The 20,438-nt window shown below is 42.9% G+C and overlaps 1 protein-coding gene and 1 non-coding gene across 2 annotated transcripts in view; both read right to left on the bottom strand.

Annotated features, from left to right (window-relative positions):
- Window positions 1-20,438, bottom strand: part of LOC134759154 (uncharacterized) — a 231,424-nt gene that overhangs the window by 143,517 nt on the left and 67,469 nt on the right. The gene's annotated exons all lie outside the window — the stretch shown is intronic.
- On the bottom strand, window positions 1,151-1,212 carry LOC115936110 (U7 small nuclear RNA). The gene has a single exon (XR_004071692.1). It is a non-coding gene; the product is annotated as a U7 small nuclear RNA (small nuclear RNA).

Genomic DNA, 20,438 nt, shown 5'->3' with positions numbered 1-20,438 from the left:
CCGTATCTCTGCATCAGTCAAGCAAAGGTGTGCATTTGGTTTAAGTCAGTCTTCATCTCTCCATCTCCCTTCACACACCCCTCCCCAGGAGTAATCCCCAGGCATAACCTAGGGAGCAATACAGCGTAGCGGTAAACACGTAGGATCCAACCATGGAGCTCTGACTCCATTTTTAGAGCTTTATCTTTTTCTCATCTGCTAAATGGGGATAAGAATAGCCTCCAAGATCCACTGGGTCATCGTAGGAGCAAATGTGATTTAACAGAGTGCTTCATTCAGAATATGCTTTCTATGGGTGTTCACATTATTTTTGTTATTTTCAATTTGGCCCAACTCCCAACCCCCAACACACACACACACTTGGGGGCCAAGTGACTTAGGATAGTGCTTGGAGCAGTGAGTTTGAGTCTGTGGAAGAGAAATTGGATTGGTCAGACAAGTTCCCAAGTTGAAGTAATCTGTGTTATGCACACACACACACACACACACACACACAATACACAACACACATGTACACATGCACACACACACAGTCTCAGGGTACAAGATTTGTTGCTGATTCCAAGGCAGAGGCTGCTCTTCTTGCCTTCCATCAGACCCCCTGACTTGCTGCAGAGGTAGCCCCTCCCTTTGCAATACCTTTACTTCCATATCTTTGCTTCCCTTCACTCATCAAAAAAACACTCCTCCTCCAAAGCTCAGATCAAATGCCACCACCAGCTTGCAGTCCTCACTTTGCCACTCTTTAAGGTGGACTGCATATGGTCAAGGGTGAGGCCTCATCTCCTAGGCTTCAACTGCCTGGACCTTGAAAGTGCAGTGAATTGAATCACCAGGTGTATCAGTTTCCTGGGGCTGCCGTAACAAAGTACACAAACCGGGTGGTTTAAACACCAAAACTTACAGTCTCATGATTCTGGAGTTTAAAAGTCTGAAGTCAAGGTGTCGGCAGGGTGGTTCTTTCTGAGGGCTGTGAGGGAGAATCTGCTCCATGTCTCCCTCTTAGCTTCTGGTGGTTTGGTGGCGATCTTTGGGGTTTCTTCATTTGCAGAAGCATCACCCCAATCTCTGCCTTCAGCTTCATACGGCATTTTCCCAGTATGTGTGTCTGTCTCTGTGTCAAAATGTGCCCCTTTTTGAGGGGTATCAGGATGAAGTTCTGGTAAAAACCAGAAAACCTGCTAGACAAATTCAAAAAGAACTGTAACACAGATAATTTGTCCTTATCATAAGAACACAATTACTTTGGATTAGGGCCCACCCTAATGACCTCATCTTAACTTGATCAACTGCGAGAACCCTATTTCCAAATAAGGCCACATTCACAGGTACTGGAGAAGAGGACTGTAACTTTTTTTCTCAGGAGAGGCAGGGGACACTGTTCAACCCATGACCAGGGCTGAATGAGCAACAACTCTGAGTCAGAGTCCGTAGGTTTCTTCTGTTACTTTTTTTTTGAGAGTTGGGATCTTGCTCTGTTGCCCAGGCTGCAGTGCAGCAGTATGATCACAGCTCACTGTAGCCCCAAACTCCCAGGCTCAAGCAATTCTCCTGCCTCACCCTGCCAAGTAGCTGGGAATACAGGCAAATTTTTAAAAATTTTTTGCAGAGATGGCGGTCTGGCTATGTTGCCCCAGCTGGACTCGAACACCTGTCCTCAAGCAATCCTCCTGCCTCACTCTCCCAAAGCACTGGGATACAGGTGTGAGCCTCTGCTCCCAGCCTCTGTTTCTAATTCTAGCAGGGAAGAGCACTGAGAATACTGAGAGGGTAACATCCAAGCCTGCCCTTATCATCAAACACAGATAGTTCTCATCTGGTGGTTCTTGAGCCCTGCTGCCACATTAGCCTCATCTGTAGATCCTAAAGACAAAATGAGACAAAACCAAACAACGATGCTGGGATGGGGAAGACAGGTCAGTGGGACTCAGCCGTCACTTTCTTTCAGGTGCAGCCAAGGAGGAGATCCTCCGTACTAGACTAAACACGAACAATCCATGTGCTTTTCCCTGGTCTAGCCTGAGAGCCGTTTCTTGTTTGGGGGCTTACAGTGTTACTTGGGATGTTTAAACAACTCTTAAAAAATTAAACTGACCTCTTATGTAGAATTCTGTAAAGAATATGGAATGTTAAAAATCTCCAGATGGTTGAGATTAAGGAAAAAACATACGCTTTCCTAAAATATGCAGCCATTCGTCTTCTTTCGGTAGCACCAACTCTTGCCCAAATGGAGAGGTAGAGGCAGGGGTTTCAGTCTCATAGTTGTAAATGCTTTGAGATCCAAGATGGAAAGATTTTATAGGCCGTGAAGACACCACTGCTGCCTATCCTCATGGTGGCCAGCATGATAGTCCAGGCTTATACTCAATGTGTCTTGCTGGTTTAGCATGGACATGGTATTACTGGTGCCTTGTGTTTCCGTTGGAGAGATGAGCTGGCATATGAAGAATATGCAGACAGCTGGAGAGGAATGAGCAATCCACAGGCCCAGGTTTTTTAGTAGAAAAGAGAGCAGGCACACTGGTAATCATAACAATAGGGAATAGTTCCATGAGTATGTCAGGCATCTGATAGTTAACGGTAGCGATGTCCTTATTACTTCTAATTTTTTTTTTTTTTTTTTTTTTTTTTAGGCGGAGTCTTGCTCTGTCGCCCAGGCTGGAGTGCAAGTGGCGCGATCTCAGCTCACTGCAAGCTCCGCCTCCCAGGTTCACGCCATTCTCCTGCCTCAGCCTCTACAGGCGCCCGCCACCACGCCCGGCTAATTTTTTTGTATTTTTAGTAGAGACGAGGTTTCACCGTGTTAGCCAGGATGGTCTCGATCTCCTGACCTCATGATCCGCCCGTCTCGGCCTCCCAAAGTGCTGGGATTACACGCGTGAGCCACCGCGCCCGGCTACTTCTAAATTTTTATGCCAATTTTCTAACTGCCAAAATCTAATTTTGAATATTTGGCTACTTGAATGACTACATTCTTCTCCGTGTTTTGGAAATATGAATATGAAGCAGATACTTTGGAAATTAAACACATTTGTATGGGGAATATTTTATTAAAGAGACTAGAAGGACAAAAGTCACTTACATTAGCAGTTCAGTCTTTGCTACCTGAGAACAAGTTCTAAGAAACAGCAAATAACAGGCATACAGGCCCTATAAAGGAACTGTGAAATTACTCATTCTGATAAAATTCAGTTTTCTTATTTCAGAGGGAATTGGGGGAGGAGGTGTAGAAGAAAATCAGATAGTCAGTTAGGACTAACTACATGGCTAATCGCAAAGATTACAAATCCCAGGGAGGTAAATGATACCTATGGCCCCGCTATCTTCAGTAAACATTTAAAATAATAAAAATGATAATTTATCCATTGCCACAAGTTTGACCTCTTACCCTGGTCATATCAGAGTGGGTCCAGCAGAAAGGGGAGGAAGGTCTAAACTTTGCCTGGGTGATGTGAGGTTAGGGACTGAGGACCCTCTTCTGCCAAAAAGTTAATCTCCAGTATTTATTTGGGTGCAAACGAAAGTAGAATAATGGGGAAGGAGGTCCTTCATGTAAAAGAAACTCAAAAGCTTTACAGACTGAATTAGGTGTAATCCTTATGGGATCCCTAACAGCTCATAAATAACTTTTAATGAGATTTCCAGCGAGTAAAATAGCACGTGGGGGAAAAAGTATTCTTTTTTATTTTTGTTATTTTGTTTTCAATAAAGCACATGCTTCATATCGTTGTTTTCCAAACCCATAACCAAAAGAAGGGAAACCATTTCAATAAGAAGAGATTAGTACTGAAAATATTTAATTAACTGATAGGGACAGGAAACGCTTGAATATGTCATTGAAAATACTTGACATTGACCACTAATCTATGGAAACTTATAGAGCTGAGTCTAAAGCATGTTCCGGAGTTAAGCAGAGAAATAAATCAAGGTTTGCAAATGTCATTTAAGTTTTCACCTGTCCCACGATTCAAAATTATTGGCTTCCCAATGAAAAGCATATGTTGTGTCCTATGCCTGGGGAGTAGTAATGAAGTGAGGCAGACACTCTCCAGCGCTCCCTCCCATGGTGCCCCTCTTTATTTCCCATCAAGTGAAAATAATTACTGTATCCTTAAGGGAGCGCTTCCCTGCGTCTGGTCTGCCGATAAGGGCTGCCATGCTGGCTCCTCCAGCCCTGCCCCTCTTCCTTGAGGGACCATGGTTTGATTTACGAGAAAATAGTTGGCAAATTGCGATGTCTATCTTGATGGATGACATCATTTGGACCATTTTGCTGATCATGTATGACTACCTTTTTTTGTTTAGCCTGGTTGCAATTGATCCGCAGCTCCAACAGCTGAAGAAGGGGGAAAAAATAGCAATTGTCTTTTCTTGGAGAGGTCACCAAGCAGAAAGAGCTCTGGCCTTTTGTTACCTAGAAACTCACCAGTGATGTTCAAGCCCTTTACAAAGAGCTCTCATAGATATTATCTTAGACGATCCGAACAAAGGCTCTCAGAAGTAGGCAAGAGAGGTATAGTTCTTCTCATTGGGAAGATAAACAAAATGAAGTTCAGAGAGACTGAGTGCATTACCCCAGGTCACACAGCTAGTCAAAATCAGGGGTTCGAATCTTGGTCTTTTGACTCCCAAGCAAATTCTTTCTCTTTTCATTGTTTCTTGATGGAACAAGAACGTACACTTAGTGACAAAACCAAACTCCTCCTATAATAGGCTATTCAGTCCTGCTCCTTCCCGAGTTTCTGGGAGCTTCCTAACTGATCTCCAAGCCCATGATATCTCCCTTCCCATTTTTCCTCCTAGCCACCACAAGCATTATAACCCTACAACACAAATCCAATTATGTCACTATCCTGTTAACTTTCAGTGTCTTCTTATCCCCCAACACTTGCCTCTCAGGACTTTCCACCTTATCATCTCTAACAGGAAGGTTGTGGAGGTGTGGGGTGGGACCTAAAGTGGTCTATTTTGAATCTATTTGAAATCTCACGCTTCATATCTAATTTTATTTATTTTTATTTTTATTTTTATTTTTTGAGACGGAGTCTTGCTCTGTTACCCAGGCTGGAGTGCAGTGGCGCGATCTTGGCTCACTACAAGCTCCGCCTCCTGGGTTCACACCATTTTCCTGCCTCAGCCTCCTGAGTAGCTGGGCCTACAGGCGCCTGCTACCGCGCCTGCTACCACGCCTGGCTAATTTTTCGTATTTTTAGTGGAGATGGGGTTTCACCGTGTTAGCCAGGATGGTCTCGATCTCCTGACCTCGTGATCTGCCCACCTCGGCCTCCCTTTATATCTAATTTTAATAGGGACTTTGCATTATATTCAATATATTCTTGTTTGCTTTCACTTAAAAACAACGATTTCAATCTAATCTTTAATTAAAATGAATGCTCGGGGAAAGCAGCCTCATCTTTATTTTATGGCGTTGGGCTCTCCTTAGTATACCTCCTAGTTTTGAGTACTCCCAGTACACATCCTGGCTCCCAAGGGATCAGGTCTAGGGCCTTAGCATTGACCATAAGCTCCTCGTTCAGCCACCTTAACTTCCTCCTAGCCTCATTTCTACCACTCATACCGTGACCTCTTACACTACAGCCACGTTGATCTTTCATGCCTCCGTGCCTTTGCACAGGATCCTCCCTCAGCCTGAAAGTCTTTTCTCCCTTTACCTCGAAACTCCCAGCATCCATGTATGGCACCCCTCGGTGCACCTTCCCTTGTGTCCCCAACTGTGGCTCTATCACCAGCACCCCATTCCTGGTAGCAGTTAACCATTTGGGTCCTAGTCATCTACAAGAATGTCCCTCTTCTCCCACTAAACTAAGTTCTCTTACCCACCGTCTTCATAGCTACTAGAGCCCAGTATACTCGGCATAAACTAGGTACTAAATAAATGTTTGTAAAATAAATAAAAACTATTAACACACTTTCCACTAGGAGATTTGTTTTTAGAAGCTAGCCTAATCTCAGTTGCTTATATTGTACAGTTTATTAGAGCTTTTATACATTAAAAAAACTATCAAGTGCATTTTTTATGCGTGTCAGGTGCATGATCTCATCGGATCGTCATGATCTCATTTTTCTTCAAAAAAGCAGGTAGAGCAACACCTCATTCTCTTGCCATTATTTGGAGGTAAACTCCAGACCCTGGAGTCCAAATGCCTGCATTTGGATCACCCTCTCCTTACTATCTCTGCTTGAGCTCGGTTTCCTCATCTGTAAAAGGGGATGATAATACTTGGCAGTGAAGGCCATGAGCTCTAGAAATGACAGCCTAGGTCAGGAACTGGCAAAATATGGCCCATGGGCCAAATCCAGTACACCACCTATGTTTGTGTGACCTGGGAGCTGAGAATGGTTTTTATAATCTTAAGTGATTTTAAAAAATCAAGAGAGTAGTCATATGTTGTGACCCATGCACATTATATGAAATTCAAACTGCAATGCCTATAAACAAAGTTTTATTGAGACATAGCCCCGCCCATTTGTTTACATATTGTGTGGCACTGTTTCTGCGCCACAGTGGCAGAGTTGAGTTCCTATAACAGAGACCAACCAGCCCACCAAGCCTAACATGCTTACTGCCTGACCCTTTGCTGACCCCTGATCTACAGTCAAGTCCTAGTTCCACCCCTCACAAGCTCTGGGACCTTGGGAAGATTGGGTAACCTCTCTATGCCAGTTTCCTCTGTGAAGGAGAGATAATAATATCTGCCTCCCAGGGCTTTATGAGATTAAGTGAGGTAACAAACTTAAAGTGCTTCGTAAGGACCCAGTACTATGAATGCTAGCTAAAGTTACTAAGTTACCTTCCCAGAGGGCTAGAATTTGCCAAGTAGCAGAATAGGGGTGGGAAGGAGGTACCAGTGCCAGCTGTGTGGACGGTTCCAACATGATGTAATTGGAGAGGCTGAGAGGCAGGATGAGAGCCAAACGGAGCTGAAGGGAAAGCCAAGTGCCAAGGTGCAGGAGAGCCTAAGAGGACGCCTTTCCAAAGGGCCCAGCCTGGACCCTGGCTGGGTCCCAAAGTTGAGTTCCTGGTTGGGTTTAGAGGGGACCAACTCAGAAGTCAGTGAGGAACAAGCCAGGAATAGGGATAGAGCGCTCTGGAGGATTTCCCCAGGACCCAGACAGCACTCCGCAGGAGGACAGGTTTAAAGGGACAGGCTTGTCATCCCCATTTACTCATGAGAAGACAGAAGCTCTGGGTAATCAAATGGCTTGCCCAAGACAATACAACCAGTAAAAGTGACTAAATGCAAAATGCCAGGTGCCCAGACCTGAACTTCTCCATCCGCTTTAGCCTACTGACTTTCCTAAGCGATGTTTCAGGTTCAGATTCTTTTGTGAATCTTAAGAACTACATCACTGAGTCTAAGGGACTAAAGGAAACAGTATGTTGTGCTATTTTGTTTTTTCCAAGAACAGAGAGCATTAATTTTCTTAAAACCATCGAGCATGAATTAAAGGTGTTTTCTCCCTTTATGCAGTTAGAGTCCTTGTTGCTGAAGGTAGCAGGAACATGCTCCACAGGCTCAGATTTTCAGCCAGACCTTTCAGAGAGGGGTCTCTAGCCTGAGGGTATGTTTTTCTCCATAGTTCAATGACAACCCTGCAAATGGCAAATTGTTTATGATTTGAGAGCTGCAAGGATCCAAGCTGCATTGAAAGGAGAAGGAAGGAAAAAAGCATGCTAAGAAAAGCAACAAGTAATTCAAAGACCTAAGCCAAACGTAAACCTATAGATTTCAATAGACACTTGATAAAAATGTCTTTATAATGTCTGCATGTCTTTGCAAGAAGGCTCCAGATCTACAGCTTCTTTTATTTATTATTCCTAACATTTGTGATTGCCAAAGAAGATTGAGTTCAGAAAGGCACTCTCCAAGGGAAGGGTGGAAGGCAATCCTGCTTTAGAGCCTGGTGACCCAAAATGTTTGAGCTGCCCTGTTGAAAGTGAGGATTCTTGTTTATTTGACGATTTTTCTCTCTTGAACGTTGTATTTAAACAAGTGTCTCCTTTGGTCCAGTGTTTCTTCAAATGTATTTATAGAAGAAATTTTCCTTTCTCCCTCTAATCTGTTTTTCATATTTTGGTGAAAGGGATAATATATAAAATTTTACAAGGGTTTCGCTTTCTTTACATTTCCTAAATGTGGGCATCTGGTGTTCTCGTTAAGCAAGCCATGTCCATTCATAGACTCACCACATCTTTAATTCATGCTAAAGAGCAGTGCTGTGATTTGAAGATTATGCTGTCTCCCAGTGTTTTTTTAGAAAGGTTGTTTTAAACAAAAAAATCTATCCAGCATTCTTTGGTTAATTTCATTCTGCTTATATCTTTAATTTCCAAAGTTTCCTCCTTCTGTCTTTTTTCCCCAGTGGTAAAATACATAGCATTATTGTTTCGTGGACTCTGCCAAAAGCATGCTTTTTTATGCTACAAGTTTCTGACTAAGACCCATCTAAATTTTAGGCTTTGGGGCTGAGGAAAGAGAGAAAGGCAGAGAGAGAGAGAGAGAGAGCCCGCACACTGCACACAAAGAGTTTCTCATTACGCATTACAATGAGCCCTCGAAATACTATATTCCTGCTGAGAGCACCTCAGATTTGGTCAGACTTTGGAAAACTCGAATTAGAGTTAAAATCTCCTGAAAGTGATATAAACCAAAAGATTGGCTCAGTTTCTGTGATGTCATCAACACATTTAATTATGTGAGAGAAATGTTTGGATAGGATGCAGGGAAAACACACACACACACACATTTAAAATGCAATAGTTCAACCATAGGCCAAGAAATTAATGTTAATTTCACAATTTTCACCTAAAGAAGTTTTGTCTATAAACCCCTTATGATGCTTTTATTATTGTTGTTAGTAATAATAATGACAATAGCTTAAAACAGAAATAGGAGTTCGGACAGAAAATATCATTGTCCCTCATTTGATTTGAATAGGGATGCTCCCTCAAACAAGACTTTGAATAGTTTGCATTTTTCTAATATGCTGGTACTACAAGTTTCCCCTCAAAAGTTCTCAGCACATTAGGGAGTCACTTACATATAGAAATCCATTTAAATTGACAAGCTGATGAATGACCTGCCCAGGTAATAGAGATGACTGTGGGTAAACATATTGGGTGCAATGTATTTTAATGATGTCTAAATAGTCAGATGTTGGTACACCCAGTTGGGAAAGGTCTGCTGAAATTGAACCTGCTTGTTTTCTTCAAGCTCATTCACAGTAATTTATGAGCCTGAATGTGGTCTGCAAGTTTGCTTCCTGTTGTTTGCCCTCCCTTGGAGTTGAGTTGTGACTCTGCTCCATTAGGCTGGCAAACCAATTGCCTTGAATGTAGTGGTTTCTGTAGGCTGTATTTCTTAATAGGACTTGGGTCATCCCAAATCAAAGTGAGTCACTCATTCTCCTGATACCTCTGAACCTCACATAACACCTGGTGTTTTGGTCCTAAGGACAGTCTTTAGAAAAGCAAATAGTCTGATAGGTCAACTAGAAATTATGTGATGCAACATCAAGTATATAGCATCACTTATGCTGTATTTTAGCTCAAAGTGTGTAATTGAATCTATCAAGACTTTAGATATGGTATCCAGCTTACAAGAAACACAGGGGATAGAGGAACAAGCTTAATAATACCACAAGGAGTCAACTAGACAAATCTTGATTGGAGGACATCCTACAGGACCTCTGGCCTGCCCTCTTCAACAAGTCAGTGACATCAAAAAGCAGGGTATTAGATTAAAAAGATTCGAAGGCCATAACAACTAAATGCAATGTGCAATACTTCTTTATATAGCTGTTTGCGCAAGCACCTGTAATGGACACTTGGGGATCAGCTGGGGGCAGTTTTTTTTATTTTTGATTTTTGTGGATACATAGTAGGTGTATATATTTGTGGGGTACATGAGATGTTTTGATACAGGCATACAATGTGAAATAACCACATCATGGAGAATGGGGTATCCACCCCTGCAAGCATTTATCTTTTGTGTTACAAACAATCCAATTACACTCCTAATTATTTTTAAATATACAATTATTATTAATGATAAGTTGTTACCCTGTTGTGTGGTCATTCTTTCTAATTATTATTTTGTACCCATTAACCATACCTGCTCCCTCGCCCCCCTCCACCCACCCACCTCCCCACTACCCTTCCCAGCCTCTGGTAACCATCCTTCTACTCTTTATATTCACGAGTTCAATCGTTTTGGTTTTTAGATCCCACAAATAACATGTGATGTTTGTCTTTCTGTGCCTGGCTTATTTCACTTAACGTGATGATCTCCAGTTTCATCCATGTTGTTGAAATGACAGGATCTCATTATTTTCTACGGTTGAATCATACTTTATTGTGTATATGTCCCACATTTTCTTTAACCATTCATTTGTTGATGGACACTTAGGTGGCTTCCAAATACTGACTATTGTGAACAGTGCTGCAAGAAACATGGGAGTGCAGATATCTCTTGACTATAGTGATTTCCTTTCTTTTAAGTATATTCACAGCAGTGGGATTGCTGGATCATATGGTAGCTCCATTTTTAGCTTTTTGAGGAATCTCCAAACTGGAGAGGAGCATGTATTAGTTTGGGGGAGGAGCATGTATTAGTTTCCTATTACTGATATAACAAATGACTGCAAACTTGGTGGCTTAAAACAACACAAATTTATCTTCTGGTTCTGAAAGTCAGAAGTCTGAAAAAAGTTTCACTGGGCCTCTTCTGGAAGTTCCAGGGGAGACTCCATTTTCTTATGTTTTCTACCTTCTAAAGACCACCTGCATTCCTTGGCTCACAGCTCCAAATCACTCTGACCTCTGCTCTGTCATCACACACCCATCTCTCCCTCTGCTTCCATCATCACCTCACTTTCTCCGACACTGACCCTCCTGGCTCCCTCTTATATGGACCCCTGTGATTACATTCAGCCCACAAGGTAATCCTGGATAATCTCCCTATCTCGAGATCATTAACTTAATCACGTTTTTAGAGTCCCTTTTACCATATAAGGTAACATATTCACAGGTTCTGGGGATTAGGAAATGGATATCTTCTGGGAATGGGGGAAGGAGGCATTGTTTGGCCTACCACAGTGGAAATATGCTTTCTTCATGTCTGGACTTTTACTTGTCTGTATTTTCTGATATTATGCATTGCCCATTGACTGGATCTTTAACATAAAAAGAAAGTGGTATATTTTTCCTGCCTGAGAACTCTGCAGTTCTCCCCTTGGTGAGCCTCAACTTGCAGAGGACAAAGGAGACTGTCTGGCAGATGAAGACCCAACTTCACAGGGAAAGGTGTAGACACAGGAGGTGTCAGACACCCTCTCCGGATCCAGCGTCAGGCATCAGGATGCCTTGTCCCACATTTAGTCCTTTCAACAACAACACCAACACCAGCCATCATCATTCATTGTGGGCTTCATGTATGCCATGCCCTGTGTTCAAAGCATTATCTATGGAAACCTTATCTTAACCCCAAAGTATGTATTTGGGGCCAATTTTACAGAAGAGGACCCTGAAGCTCAGACAGGTTAAAGAACTTGCCCAAGGCCCCAACTTGTTTGTTGTGGAGTCAAGTTCCAAACCCAAAGCCTGAGCTCTCAACCTCTACTCATATTTTCTCACTAAAGAGACCAGAAATGGTCAAGACATTTCTCCTTAACCAGAAGCAGGGGATCTGCTTCTCCTGAAGCTAAAACGCAAAGCATGTAGCCTGGAAGAGGCCTTCATAATCACCAAGTCCAAACTTCTCATTGTACAAATGAGCAAATAAATGTCTAAGTCAATGCAGTGAGTCACGAGCAGGGCCAGGAACAGGGCTCAGGGCTCCTGGCTCCCTATCTGCCCAGGTCTCTTTCTACTAAACAATAGGCTTCCATCTTTTTATCCTCATTTTTCATCCTCTGGATGCCAGAAAAATAATCCTTTGTCCCAATATAAAAGGGAAAATAAAGAAATGGGATCATTTGGGATTGTGTCAACATTTACATGCATAGCTCTAGGAAAAGCAGCTCAAGCTAAGCCTAGCTCTTGATTACTTCCAGTTGAAGGGAAGGCAATGTTTGCACAGGAGCTAGATCCCTTGTTGCCATCCTGGTTCTGGCACCTCATACCCCCAAAGAAGACCCCACTGTTTCCCCAGGAGACCAGAGCACTCTACTGCCCATGGATTACAGGCCATTTCTGCCCCATCTTTTATCCCTTTTAATCTAAAGCAGCCCCAAAGAGCAGGCAGCTTGGCACCGAGGTGAGGACAATGGCTTGGGTTTGTAGCAGTGGGTTCACTAGGTTCTTTAACGCCTGTCCAGTTGGTTCTGGCTTGTGTCACCAGATGTGTGGCACAAACCCAGGGAGCAGGAGTCCCAAACTCACTTGATGTCAAGATGCCCCTTGGGGATCGATAAGACATCCCTTCAGCTGGATGTGGTGCCTGCCCCAGTTTTGCTATGACCCCCTTAAGGCTCAGCCTTGCTCAGGCCCTTAGTATGAATCTCTGAAGTGGACTATTGTAAGTAGCCCCCTAATTGGTCTCCCTGCCTTTATCTTCCCTTGCCCCTCTGTTCAACCTGCCCCCTACAAAGCCAGAGCATCATGCTGAAGTCCAATTCTGACCAAGAGTCCCTCCTTCAAAAACTCTCAATGGCTCCCTTTTGCCAAAAGGATGAAATGACTGATGGCTTCTCTGTGCTCCCAGCCCAGGCCACATCACAACGGGTGGCTCACATATCTCTCAGGCTGCCCTGCTGCCCGTGGCCCTATGAAATCAACACTACTGCTGGCTCCCATGGGATGCTCAGTGTAACTTCCAGTACTCATGGTCCTGGGATGGTATCATGGATCTTGATAGTATTTGATGCGAGGGTATCAGTGTCAATGCCCCAGCCCACTGAACACAGCCAGAGTCTGTACCAATGCCACTGATGCTAAGGGTGATACCAATGGTACCAATGACCCATTCTCCTGAGGCTACTGAAGCCATTAGCACCAAGGCCACTGATGTCTTGTGTGATCAGTGCCTTCTCTGTTAGCATCCGCAGGGGTCCCATGTCTGGGGACACAGGGATAAGGCTTGGGGGCAAAATGAAAAGGCTGTCTAAATGAGAGAACCCCCCTCCTACCCCAGCACTGCTCCATTGGTCCTAATTCATGGCTCTCACTAGGACAAGCTCTTAACCAGGCAGCTCCTCACTTCCTCATGGAGATAGAACAATCCACTGAGAGGGAACAATCCACTGGCCTCCCAGCAGGCCCAGACATGCCTGAGTCTACAGCAAATACTTTCCGATCCATTTCATTCCATGGTATGAACCAGGAACTATTTTATTGATAAAAATATGACCAAATTACATGTATTCAGGACACCAGAGAAGGTAAATTCTTTCTTTAAGACCACAGTTCTTAATTTTTTCTTTAGCGTACTTGATGCTCATTCATTTTTAGCTAGTAGCAGGTGTCAAAAGTATGAGACATGCGTGAGCAAAAGCTTAAAATTGAGAAGCTTCTCTCAAGTAACTTAATTATATTTTGCATCTCTGGAGTAACCTCTCTTATTCCATTTTCAGGAAAGATCTGGGGTTCTGCAAAGACAGAGCTTGACTAACGCTCTTCTTCATTTTACAAATGAAGAAAAGACCCACTAGGAACACTAAGGAATTTTCCAAGAGTTGCTGTTACCCAGATCTTCATCCTCCCTTACCAGGACACCTACCCTCTGCTCTCATTCTGTTAAATAGTCATGTCCCATCAAACAAAACTCCACTAGCGAGGCCGGGCTGCTGCCACCACCTGCAGTTAGTTCCATGCAGTCCATGTTGTCAGGCTTTATAGATGATGTTACAAAAATCAGAGCTTGGTGAAAAGTCCTTCTTTTCAGACATTTTATGTGGAAAAAAGAAGAAAAACACAACCAGATCACTTTCAAAAATCACTTACAATCAGCTGGAAGGTATTCAGTGAACTTTGTTTTACAGCGTTTTGTGGCCAGTTACAAATTTGGGTCATGCCCTGCAATCAATCTCTGCTGGGAACTTTCACTGAGGCTATCAGGGGAATTCGAAATAAAATGTTAGAGGCAGGATCAAGAATGCACAGATGAGCTGGAGAAAAGTATGACTGGCTTTCTGGATGTGTGATGAAAGAACAGCTGGATAACTCCGATACAGCCCAGAACCAGGTTCTCATCCAATGTCACTCACAATTAAACCTCCATCTCTGATGGCAGAGAGGCTTTATGACTTAAGCACTGAGACCAAATCATCTCTGTGATTATTTTATTGGCTGTAAGGTACATGAAATAATGGTTACAACATGAAACCGTACTTTGTCTGAGACAATAGGGAGCAACCACCAGGGCTAAAGAGCGTTCCATGTCTTCTTGGCAAGGACACACCCTCTTTGCCTGGGAAACTTAGCAAATTTCTAAAGGAATGAGTGCAATTCCCCCAAAAGCTGGTGAGTGAAAATAACTGTCTTTAATAAATACTCATCTTTGTTTTAAAAAACCTGGCTTTCATCTCCAAAATGCAGGCAGAAGGAAGGACTAGGAGCACCATTTTAGTCTTCTTTGGAGGACCACAAAGATGTTTCAAGTTCTTCCCAGAAGCAAGCTATTAAACATGGAGCTCATTCTCCCCTCTGCAGTCTTTCTTTCAGAGAAGTCGCACAACAACAAGAATGAAAGGTCACATTCAAACTGCCAAGGTTTCCCCAGGACTGTAATGGTGTTACCTCCTAAAACCCCAAATTTCATGGAAGAATATTTCACCTGAAATGTGGAGATCCCTTTTGACATCTGGTTCAGTAAGCAATCCCTCTGGTTTTTTAGAAGAAAATTAAGCTTTAAAACTAGTGGGAAAAGTGGTCTGGACTCCTATCTTTGATCCCTAGAGAGGTGCTGGTTAGATAATAATGTAATAGTTCTAACCACAAGAAATACTACCATGTATTGAGTCCTTATATATGCTAGGCCCTGAGCTAAGGGCTTTGCATTAAATAACTCATTTAATCCTTACAAGAACAGCACAAATTAGATAATACTACTATCCTTATCTTACAAGTAAAGAAACTGAGGCTCAGAGAAGTTAAGTAACTCGCCAAGATCACACAGCAGTTAAGTCATAGAGCTGGACTTCAAACCTACTCAATGCAGCTCCCAATCCTGTCCTTAGAACTATGGCCCTCTCCCAATCTGAGAAGGGAGGGAGAGATTCTAGTCAGACTTTGGAGGACTGAGGAGAATTTTCATCCAGGGAAGAACAGAGTACAGCCAGAGTCCTGCTAGGCCTCCAACGTGGGAACGCGGCAAGGCAGCTGGGCCCCATCTGGAGAAAGGTTAAGGCAAGAGCAAGGCTGAGAGCAATGGAGGGGAAGGGAGGCCAAGCAACCACAGGTGCCTGAGAAGGCCAAAAACATTGGAACCAGGGAGCAGACTGTGACCTCCCTACAGAGATTTCTAGCTGGGAAAGGGAGTCACTGCCTCCTCCTCTGACACTCAGACTGCCTGGCCAAGCTGTCACAGGACCTAGAACAATTGAAAAGCAAAGTCTAGAGCCCACCATTACTCAGGGTGATAGCTGTTGCTATGTTGACTGGTGTGATTTTGGATCCTCTGAGAAGCAGACTTCTAAGACAGGACTAGACATGACTATTGAGGAAAGGACCGGGAAGAAGAAAGGGAGGGCTCTGGAGAAGGCAGGGGGGCCTTCAGACAGCAATACAGATCTGAACCCTGGAAAGGAGGGAGGAAGGAAGACTGGGTAGGAAGCCTCAGGCAGTTGGCCAGCTCAAAAAAGGGTTGGCCAGGCTGACAGGGAGGCCTCAAGCCAAAGTTGCCTATTGAGGAGTCTTAGATCTCTCAGAAATGAGGCTCTGCGTGTCCCCACGCTCAGTCACTGACTGGGAGCAGCTCACAGGAACCATGGCCTCAGCACAAACTTGGTGGTGGGTCTGGAGAGACAGCAGCTAGAGCACCAGTCGCTTATGCTCCTCGCAGCAGGAGATCAGAGTAGTGCAGGTTCATGGTCACCACAACTGCCTATCCTCTAGCTGGCCCCCAAACAAGGTGAGGAAACACTGGGATGTCAAGTGGAGGGGTTAATAGCACGTATCCCATAGAGTCAGCATGAAGATTAAATGTGTAGATGCGTGTCAGCCCCTAGCACAGTGTTTGGCACCCAAAACATCCCAAGGGAAGAGTAGTTGTCATGTTATTAAACAATTTAGGAGAGAAGAGAGGTCTTCCCAGTTCTGCTGTGGGATAATTAGTTACCTTCTCCCAGGGAAGATTCTCAAAGCATCTAGAAACTCCATGTCTCTCCCCTCCCTTCCCCTCCTCCCCACCCCTACCCAGCCAAGGGGAGAGCCAGGGTGAATTACCTGATGCTCCTTCAAGAACTCAAACCTCCCCTCTTTGCCCATGGAGTACAACTTCTCTAGAGCAGATAGAGAAATCAATCCACCTTTTACTTTGACCTGAGCCTTCTGTTTAGAAAGTTAAGCTACCCTCCCTTTGGAGCAGAATTCCTCTTCTAAATGTAAGTTGAACTCTCTCAATCTTTTGAGATAAAGACCAGCTTCTGAACAAAAATGGTTTTGATTATGAAATGAAGGTTGACAGTTAGCTTGTGAGATATAGTTTGGGGCTCTACCAAAGGGGTCCAGGAGGCCTCAGGCCAGCCCTATTGATTAGCGGGCTAAAGAAAACAGTCTCACACTCTGTTGACGCTTTGGGCAATGCCATTCTTGCCCTCCCTGGTAACCATTTCATTTAATTATTTTAAGGCAGGGTTTTATGGACTGTTTGCCAGACCTCAGCTTTGTTGGGGGCACCTCAGGTTTCAGACATTTACAAGAGTTGACCCTTGTTAAGATTCCCTTTGTGGATAATACATTTAGTCTGGGGATAAGAGTATGGGATGGAGGAAGTAAGAAACCCTAGGTACAGCGGCACCGAAAGCACCCTTCTGGAAAACACTGAAAACATTAGAGCAATGTCCACATGAGAAAGGTATCTACCCATAGAGATGTCATTAAAACTGGAGGAGTCTGTCATTGAAATACGGTAGTCCTATTAGATAGCATCAGAAAGATAGGCATTTGGGGAAATGATGGAAAAGCTTCCCCCATCAGAGAGCCTGCCTTCCTGTCCTCAAATGAGAAAGGGCCTAATTTTCTGGTATTTGAGAATGAGTCATATTTAAAGGTTTAGGGAAAATTAGTCAAATGTACCTTGATTATAAACACATGTACCCATTTCATCTGGCTATTTTTAAAATGTGGGTTTTAACCAGCTGCCATTAATAGTGAATGCACTGCATGTCTGTTCTTCCCTCTTCTTGTAATAGACACAGCAGAAGGAAAGAAATATTTAGCCATTTTGGATCTCTTTCCAGAGCAGGAAGAATTACTGAATATAAATTGTATCTTCCTATCTCATGAAACAAATGAAACCTTCTAAATTAAATAAAAGGAAAATTAACAATCAGGATTAGGTAAAAAGCATTACATTTCCTTGGGGCTCAAGTTACAAAGATATGTTTTTGTAAAAGAAAGAAAGGTCAGTTACCACTATTAAACTTCTATATTGTTTTATACTAAGTCCTTTCAGTGGCCTCTCTGAGGGACCGTTTAGTTTGTATTACACTCTAATAAACTCCAGGTGTACAGGACAAACTGAATAATCAGAACCCGATGGTCCAAACTAGTTAAAAATAATGTGGTACATTCCTGGTTCTCTGCATTTAATTTATTGTTAATCATTGTTATTACTTACATTTATTGGGTAGTTTTCCCAGATTTATTAGGCACTACATTTAACAGTGTTATCGCTTGTAACTGACCATCAGTGGAATCAAAAACATATTTTTGTAAAGTCTCTTACCCTAATTAGTAAGTCATTTCCCTTTGAGACTAAACAGACCCCAAAAATGACTGTGTTATTTTCTCCTTGAGTCAGGGGGGAGCTCTGCTACAAAAACCCACCTTTGCCGAAACCACCTGTTGGACGATAAGGGAAGGGCTCTCATTCTAGAGACACTAAGATGACCTTCCCATTCAAAGCAGAAAAATGAGGGACTTATATTCTACACATCAGGAGGAGTCTCTTGTCTCAGTGGAATGGGTGGCTTCCTATAGCATGGCTTCTAGGATACCAAGGAAGGACAGGTGGGGAACCTGTTCCTCCACCTGCCTGGAATTCTATTATTCGAAGCAAACCTTTGGGTAAATAGGAGAAGTAATCATTTCACTAAAATTCACACTCAGCTGTTAATGAGCTCCCATTTCTTAGTATACAGCACAGTGGTGCACATTAGGAATTATTTGTTGAACAGGAAAATGAATGCCAGTTCCTATGCCTTTGCCTTTAGTTGCAGCCTTTGGGGTAGATGGAAAGTCCCCCAGAGTGAAAGACGAGAGTCTTGGGCTCTAGTCCCCATTCTGCTGAGTGAACATGGACCAGTCGCTGGCTCTCCTGGGAAACTGAGTTTGCTCCTCTCTAAAATGAGATAATGGGGTGCTTGACTAATTTCATTTAGGGGCCAATTTCTCACCCCTCCCTGAACCCATGTTCTTTGTCAGGTGACCTTACAATTTCTCTCACTAAAGAGATAGAGGCCATTTTGCCACTCCCTGAATCTGGGCTGGTCTTATGACTTGCTTTAGTTATCAGAATGCAGCAGCCAGAACAACAATCTGCCAGTTCTAAGTGGAGGCCTCAAGAGGCTTTGGGGTTTCCACTTTCTCGCTAACCCAGCATCCTGGGGAATGAGAGACATATGGAGCAAAGCTGAGTCACCCTGGTCTCCCCAGCCAAGGTCAGCCTTGGTCAGCCAAGTGAGCCCCAGATACATGAGTGAGTTCAGCCAAGATCAGCAGTGCTGCTGACCCCAAACACAGGAGCAATAAATGCTTGTTACTGTGTGCCACTAAACTTTTGTGGCTGTTTGTCAGACAGCATTATTGTGACAATATGTAACATACATATGATGCTATTAGATAATCTCTAAGGCTCATTCTAGTTCCAAATTCCAGCATTACTTAGAACATAACCCACTATATAGACAAATATCTAGCCCTAAGTGTATCCCCTATGAGGCACTGGTGAGTCTCTTACCCTCCCTAGGCCTGTTTTAAAAAGCAAATAGTCATTCTTGTCCCTCCCTGCATACTTCATAGCCTGGGCCCCTCACAGGGGTATTTTCAAGGACAAAGGAAAGAGCCAATGTGGAATCACTTTAAACCATTCAAAAAGCAGACTCCATATTATTAGTTAATTCTTAGTCATACTAATGCTATATCTTCTTAGGGATCTCATTAGAAAGACCCCTAAGGTGCATCACTTAGAAGACTAGCAAAAATTTAAGTAGATGTTGTTTAAAAACCCATCTGGGTCTCTTACAAGGTATCCACATTAAATGTTTTGAATTAGTATTTTTGTGTCAGAGCCACTGTAGAGCAGCTACTTTTCATGCCTCTGAGGGTATTTCCTTGCTAATTTTATGTTTCTGATCCAAACCATTTTAATCCATGGTTTAGCTACATGGAGCTAAAGGAGAATGTACGATAAATTGAGGGGCCAGGAAATGGAAGACAAAGGAAAGAACAGAGAATTTACTCCACTCGCTCACCCATTCATTCCATATAATACAAACAAGTGTCTAATACGTCACAGGCCTGTATATGGCTCTAGGATCAACTCAGGTCCTGCTCTTGTGAGGGTTGAGGGGTACATGTTACAGAAGAGGAAGATGTTAAAAAATCACAGGAAGTTAGGGAATCTAATCATTAATTTGATGCATGATGAATAAAGAGGAAGAATCAAGCGTTTATCCTGGCTTTCTAAAACAAACAGTATCCTTGAGTAACTAAACAGAAGTTGACAGAAAGTATCTCTTTTTAGAAATGTCCTAGCTAATAAACAAAGAAAGAAAATAAATTAGAATGTCACCAGTTTGCCATCCTTATAATGAATGAATCGATCTAGAAGTTGAGATAAACAACTGCTAACATCAAAGAGAAAGACAACCAGATTATAAGCCTCTGGATGGAGGAACACACCACCTTCTATGAAGCAGTCTTGCCAAAAGAGAAAAATAAAAACTGAACCTTAATCCAATCAAACCTTTAGAGCCAACTTTAGAGGCAATTGATAAGAGACATGAAGGATAGAGGAACATGTTAAATTACACCTAGGGGTTGCAATTAGCAAAAACTAGACTGTTGGAAACTCCACTGCAAGGACAATCTCTTTTTCACAAATAAATTGCAAGGAAGGAAAAAGGAGACAGAGGAGGAATCTGTAGATTGACACAAACTTAAAATACATTCTAAAAGAGAGAAAACTAAATTAGGGGATCTAGGGATGCACACTCAGGTAATAAAATGAGGAAGGAGGAAGATAATGAAACAA

The sequence above is a fragment of the Gorilla gorilla genome, chromosome 8, assembly GCF_029281585.2.
Source record: "Gorilla gorilla gorilla isolate KB3781 chromosome 8, NHGRI_mGorGor1-v2.1_pri, whole genome shotgun sequence".
Lineage (NCBI taxonomy): Eukaryota > Metazoa > Chordata > Mammalia > Primates > Hominidae > Gorilla > Gorilla gorilla.
The sequence above is the reverse complement of the archived record's forward strand: the minus strand, read 5'-3'. Positions and strand labels throughout refer to the sequence as shown.